Source organism: Oratosquilla oratoria, chromosome 1, assembly GCF_046742065.1.
Source record: "Oratosquilla oratoria isolate Oo_2021 chromosome 1, ASM4674206v1, whole genome shotgun sequence".
Taxonomy (NCBI): domain Eukaryota; kingdom Metazoa; phylum Arthropoda; class Malacostraca; order Stomatopoda; family Squillidae; genus Oratosquilla; species Oratosquilla oratoria.
This window is the reverse complement of record NC_134777.1, coordinates 103,784,812-103,792,311: the sequence shown is the minus strand read 5'-3', so window position 1 is coordinate 103,792,311 and position 7,500 is coordinate 103,784,812.

Genomic DNA, 7,500 nt, shown 5'->3' with positions numbered 1-7,500 from the left:
ATTCGTATATATTTTTTCTCATTTCTTTTTATGTACGATTTTTTTTTTTTTTTTTTTTTTTTTTTTTTTTTACTTTTTACTTTGGGGGGGGACGTGTTTAGAACAAGAGACAAACAGCCTCCTACGTTTTCTTTTCAGTTTTTGAAAGGATTGGGTTAATTATCGCCTCCTTGGAGCTCTGGAGAGTCTGTCAAAAGTAAATATTTGTTCGTTTGATATACAAGGAATGCCATGTCGGAGCTCTCTCGTTCTCTCTCACTCGATCTCGTTCTCACTCTGACTCGCTCTCCCACTCACTCTCACTTTCACTCTATCTCACTCTCGCTCTCGCTCACACTTTCTCTTTCACTCATCTTACTCTCACTCGCGCTCTCCCCAACTCTCACTCCTGCTCTCTCTCTCTCTCCTTCCCTTCCTCCCTCCCTCCCTCCCTCCCTCTTTCCTCCCTCCCTCCCTCCCTCCCTTCGCTCTCAAACAACCTCCCCCCCCAGGTTTTAAGTGCGTGACATTTTTCTCTTTGTCAACCGCCTGACGATTCCACTCGTCTTCTTGAACCCACTTCCTCGCCTCGACAACGGAATAAGCTTCCATTGAGCTGAACAAAATCATTTGGTGGCAGCCAAGGAAGCTAACAAGGCGCAGCAAAAGAGTTGATATTCGTCCCCCATCTCCCCTCCCTGCCTCCCTCCCTCCAACCATTCACCCCTTCTCCATTTCCCCCTCCCTCATCCCCCTCCCTCCTCCTCTCCCCCTCTCCCTCCCTCACTCACTCCCTTCCTCCCTCTCTCCCTTCCTCCCTCTCTCCCGTCCTCCCTCTCTCCCTTCCTCCCTCTCTCCCTTCCTCCCTCTCTCCCTCCTTTCACCCATTCTCATCCCCCCCTCAACCCTCTCCCTCTATCCTTCCCCCTCTTCATTCCCTTCCCTCCATTCCGACACCCCCTTCGCCTCTTCCCACCCTCCCCTTCCCCCTCTCCCTCCCCCCCATCTCTCCAACACTGAAATCACTTAGCTGCACATGGCCTCCCCCCACCCCCGTTCTTTACCTGTGTCCCAACATCGTAATCATGGGTTGATATATATGGTACTTCCTCCCCTCTTCTCCCCCTCTCCCCCTCTCCCCCTCATCCCACGAGTGCAGTCATTGGTTATCATGGGCTCTGTTCCCTTTCCTCTCTCCCCACTCCTCTCATTGTCTCCCCTCCCACACCCTCATTTCCCTCCCCCTTTCTCCTCCTCCTCCTCCTCCTCCTCCTCCTCCTCCTCCTCCTACCAGTCCCCTCTCTTCTTCCTCCTCCTACAGTCCTCTCTCAACCCTCCTCTTTTATCTCCCCTCGCCGTCTTACTCCTTTCTCTCTTCCCCCCTCCCCCTCCCTTAACTCTTTACAGTTCTATTTTCTCTTCCTCCTTCGTCCCTCCTCCTCCCCTCCTTTCTCTCTTCCCCCTCCCACTCCCTCCACCCACTCCCCTCCCCTTCAACTCCTCACTTCCTTCCTTTCCCCTCCTCTTCCCCTCCATTAACCCTACTCTACTCTTCCACCCCCTAACCCTCCCACTCCCCTCCCCTCCCACTAACCTCCTCCCTCCACTACCCTTCTCCTTCCACTCCCCCCTCCCCACTTCTCCTCACAACCCCTCTCCATGTCCCCTCCCCCTCTCTCCTCCCCTCTACCCCCTCTTTCTACTCTTCCTCTCCCCACTTTCCCTCACAACCCCTCTCCCTCTCCCCTCCCCCTCTCTTCTCCCCTCTCCCCCTTTCCACTCTTTCCCTCTCCACTTCCCCTCACAACCCCTCTCCCTCTCCCCTCCCCCTCTCTCCTCCCCTCCCCTCCCCCGTCACGGTTTACCCACCCCCACTTCCACTCACAACCCCTCTCCCTCTACCCTCTCTCTCCCCCTCCCACTCCCCCTCCCCCTCCCCCTTCCACCCCCACCCCCCGTTACCGCTTCCCCTTATCCCTTTCCAACATTACAATTACTGTTTGACATATCTTCTGTCACGTTGCCCCTCCCCCTGCCCCCCTTGTCTGCAGCGCTAAAGAGGCTTCTTGACGTACCATTTGCCCCTCCACTTCCTCCTTCTCCTCTTCCTTCTCCTCCTCCTCTTCTTCTACTTCCTCCTCCTTATCTCCTCCCTCTCATCTCCACCACCCTCTGCCCATCCTCATACCGCTGTACTTGTTCATCCTCCCCCTCACCCTCTTGATACTCATCCTTATCTTCAGCTTTCCCCATCCTTCTCCTACTTCACCTCCTACTCCGCCTACTCCTACTTCACCTCCTACTCCTCCTCCTCCTCCTCCTCCTCCTCCTCCTCCTCCCCCTCCTCCTCCTCCTCCTTTTCCTCCCCCTCCTACTCTAGCTCCTCCTTCACCATCTCCTCCCCTTCATCTTCCTCATTTTTATCTAACTCACATCCCTATCCTCAACCTCCCTCATCCTCTACTCCACCTCCTCCTCTTAGTCCTCCTCCTCCTCCTACTTCACCTCAATATTCACTATCTCCTCCTCTTCCTCTTCCTCATTTTGATCTGACTCATCCCTATCCTCTACTTCCCCATCCTCCTACTACTCCATCTCCATCTCCTCCTACTCCTTCTCCTCCCCGTCCTCGTACTTCACCTCCTCATTCATCATCTCCTCCTCCTCCTCCTCCTCCTCCTCCTCTTGCTCTTCCTCTTTCTCATCTTGATCTGACTTTCATCCTTATCCTCTACCTTCCCCATCTTCCTCCTACTCCACCTCCTCATCCCCATCCTACTCCTCCTCCTCCTCCTACTCTTACTCCAACTCCTCATTCGCCATCTCCTCCTCTTCCTTTTCCTCTTCGTCTTCCTCACTTTAATCTGACTATCATCCCTGTCACTCTACCTTCTCCATCCTCCTCCTACTCCACCCCCACCTCCTACTCCTCGTCCTCCTCCTCCTCCTCCTCCTACTTCACCTCCTCACTCACTATCCCCTTTTCCTCTTCCTCATTTTGATATGACTTTCATTCTTATCTTCTATCTTCCCCATCCTCCTCCTACTCCACCTCCTCCTCATCCTCTTCCTTCTCCTCCTACTCCAATTCCTCGCTCGCCATCTTCTCATCTTCCTTTTCCTCTGCCTGTTCTTCATTTTGATCTGACTCTCATCCCTATCACTCTACCTTCTCCATCCTCCTCCTACTCCACCCCTACCTCCTCTTCCTCGTCCTCCTCCTCCTCCTCCTTCTGCTCCTTATCCTCCTACTTCACCTCCTCACTCACCTTCCCCTTTTCTTCTTCCTCATTTTGATCTGACTCCGTTTGTTCAGATTGATATGTTCATAGAAAATATGTACTAATATGTGTCCATTCACTTGTTTGGTGTTCAAACGAGTCTACTAATTCTTAAACACTCCTTTTCGTCTCAGCCTTCGTATTTTGGGGTCACGCTGGCGCTAGACCTAAGGTGGATAGACATAAGTATTTATATTTCAAATTATATACTATTTAGCTCTTGGCTTCAGTTCCCATTCTTCGCTCGCGTTAATTTCCGGAAGCATAATTGATGTGTTTTTTTCCTCGTCTTCTTTTTATTCTTCTTCTTCGTCCTCTTCTTCTTCTTCTTCTTCTTCTTCGTCTTCCTCTTCTTCTTTTTCTTCTTCGTCTTCTTTTTCTTCTTCTTCACCTTCTTCTTCATCTTCTTCTTCTTCGTGTTCTTCTTCGTCTTCGTGTTCTCGGAAGCCCTGGGATCCACGTCCGACATGTTTGGCTTCGTTTCGTTTTGTCCTCAGCTAATGAACACCATTCAGGCCTTGCCTGGAGCTTTCTCCGCTTTTTCTCTTGGTCCCACCCCGTTCCGGCAACCAAGGTTTCATTATGCATACGGTATTGGGTTTTTGGTGCTTATGCTAAATCCAGCTTGTCATTTTGATCAATTGTTTTCGGCCTTTTAGACCATAAGAACATAAGAATGGATGAGACTGGAAGAGACTATAAAGCCTACACTAGACAGTTCCATGTGAATTGCCACCTATCATCCCCATCCATGAAATTATCGAACCTTCTCTTAAACAACCAAATGATCTCAGCGGCTTACTACACCCTTACTAAGTCTATTTCATTCGTTGACTACTCTATTGGTAATGAATTTCTTGCCTATTTCCCTTCTTTTTTTTTTTTTTTTTTTTTTTAAGAGAGTTTGAGTTGAGTGGGAGTGATCGAGGTATTCTGAAACCCGTCCCCGCCCCGAGCGTTCCCAGTGGTAGAAGCCATCTTCAGAATACTTCTATGGGGAATGATAAGCGATGAAGCAGTTTTGCCTACGCACAGCGTGTATATGTGTGTATGTATGATTGGCTCGGGTTCCGAATAGCGACTGTCATAACAGCGACTGTCAATAGAGCGACTTCACAATCGCGATTCTTTTAAAACAGCGACCATCACAACAGCGACCACATGATAGCGATTGTATTATAAGAGCGACTGTCATAACAGCGACATTATCGCATCAGCAGTCCTCCGAATGTTGCTATCATTATTTTTTTTATTATTGAAAGAAAATATATTATTAAAATAATTAAAAAAAATACTTATACATCATTTCAGGTAACAATATTTTTTGCACATACTGTGTGAAAATGAAATGAAATTTATGAAACAAATTATCTAAATTGAAATTATACAACTTTCATATGTGGACTAAGGTAAATGGTGTTATCATTGCACAAAAAGTTGCCTAACATTGATAACATATTATAACAAGGAGTCTAGGGTTGGGTTGTTCAAAAACTAATTCTGGCGTTAGTTTATCTTGATGTTCATGATGCTTAATGTCAAGATAGATTTAACGTCAAGATAATGCAAAATTTTATTTTAAACAACCCAGTCCAGAGGTTCAACATCATTATGAGCATGCAGGAGGGGAGCGCATCGAATGTAGGATGTTTCGGCCACTGACGTTTCGGCCAGAACTCTGCAGGGTAGGACGTTTCGGCCAGTCCTCCAAATGTTGCTATTATTATTTACTTGTTATTGAAAGAAAATATATTATTAAAAGAATGAAGAAATATATATAAATACATATATATATATATATATATATATATATATATATATATAATTTCAAGTGACAATATTTTTTAACATAATATGTGAAAACGAAATTAAATTTGTGAAACAAATTATCTGAATTAAAATCATACAACTTTCATGTGTGGACTAAGGTAAATGGTGTTATTGTTGCACAAAAAGTTGCCCAACATTGATAACATATTATAACAAGGAGTCTAGGGTTGGGTTGTTCAAAAACTAATTCTGGCGTTAGTTTATCTTGATGTTCATGATGCTTAATGTCAAGTAGATTTAACGCCAAGACAATGTAAAAATTTGTTTTGAACAACCCAGTCCAGAAGTTCAACATCATTATGAGCATGCAGGAGGGGAGCGCATCGAATGTAGGATGTTTCGGCCACTGACGTTTCGGCCAGAACTCTGCAGGGTAGGACGTTTCGGCCAGTCCTCCAAATGTTGCTATAATTATTTACTTATTATTGAAAAAAATGTATTATTAAAAGAATTAAAGAAATATATATCATTTCAAGTGACAATATTTTTGCACATACTGTGTGAAAACGAAATTAATTTTATGAAACAAATGATCTAAATTGAAATTATTCAGTGCACCAAATTATCTAAATTAGAATTATACAGCTTTCATGTGTGGACTAAGGTAAATGATGTTATTGTTGCACAAAAAGTTGTCTAACATTGATAACATATCATAACAAGGAGTCTAGGGTTGGGTTGTTCAAAAACTAATTCTGGCGTTAGTTTATCTTGATGTTAAAAGTCATGGTAACGCTCTGTGTTACCATGATGTTTAATGTCAAGATAGATTTAACGCCAAGATAGTGCAAAAAATTATTTTGAACAACCCAGTCCAGAAGTTCAACGTCATTATGAGCATGCAGGAGGGGAGCGCATCGAATGTAGGATGCAACTGACGTTTCGGCAAGAACTCTGCAGGGTAGGACGTTTCGGCCAGTCCTAAATGTTGCTATTATTATTTACTTATTGTTGAAAGAAAAATATCATTAAAAGAATTAAAAAAACCGACGTAGGACGTTTCGGCCAGTCCTCCAAATGTTGTTATTATTATTTACTTATTGAAAGAAAATATATTATTAAAAGAATTAAAGAAATATATATCATTTCAAGTGACAATATTTTTTGCACATACTGTGTGAAAACGAAATTAAATTTATGAAACAAATTATCTAAATTGAAATTATTCAGTGCACCAAATTATCTAAATTAAAATTATACAGCTTTCATGTGTGGACTAAGGTAAATGGTGTTATTATTGCACAAAAAGTTGCCTAACATTGATAACATATCATAACAAGGAGTCTAGGGTTGGGTTGTTCAAAAACTAATTCTGGCGTTAGTTTATCTTGATGTTAAAAGTCATGGTAACGCTCTGTGTTACCATGATGTTTAATATCAAGATAGATTCAACGCCAAGATAGTGCAAAAAATTATTTTGAACAACCCAGTCCAGAAGTTCAACGTCATTATGAGCATGCAGGAGGGGAGCGCATCGAATATAGGATGTTTCGGCCACAGACGTTTCGGCAAGAACTCTGCAGGGTACGACGTTTCGGCCAATCCTAAATGTTGCTATTATTATTTACTTATTATTGAAAGAAAAATATTATAAAAAGAATTAAAAAACCGACGACCGAGAAACCGACCAGTAAATTCACTTCAGTGAACTTATCTCACGAAGTGAACACAAACATGTAAACACAAACAAATAAATATGAGCGATAGAAACATAAGTCTGCGACCTTTTGAGCATATTTCATTCTGAACCTATCTCACAAAGTAAACACAACTGAACGCGTAAATACAAACACGAAAACACAAGCAATTGAAACAAGTCTGCGACCATTCTGACCGGTCGGTAGTAAAGTCGCTATTATTACAGTCGCTGTTATAATGCGGTCGCCATTAGGACAGTCGCCATTTTGAAAGTCGCTCACCTGATTACGTCGCCCTTATGAAGTCGCTATTATGACTGTCGCTGTTTTGACAGTCGCTATCCGGCCCGGATCCCGTATGATTACATGTATTTATGTTTTTATGTATTAATTTATGTATAAATATATATGTGTGTATGTTTGTATACCATCCATACACCATTTATGTTTATGCTTCTGTATGTACGTATGCATGATTGTCTATTTATGTGTATATATATATATATATATATATATATATATGCATATATGCATTTGTGTATGTACATGAATCCATCATTTATATATGTGCTTCTGTATAATTGTATATGCATGCATTGCTGTTTATACATGTTTATGTGGGTGGGTGCGTGTGTTTGTATATATGTGTATATTTATGTATATATATGCATATTTTATGTATGTGCTTCTATATTGTATTTACATAGATTTATGTATGTACGTGTGTTTGTGTATGCACGTCTGTGTGTGTGTGTGTGTGTGTGTGTGTGTGT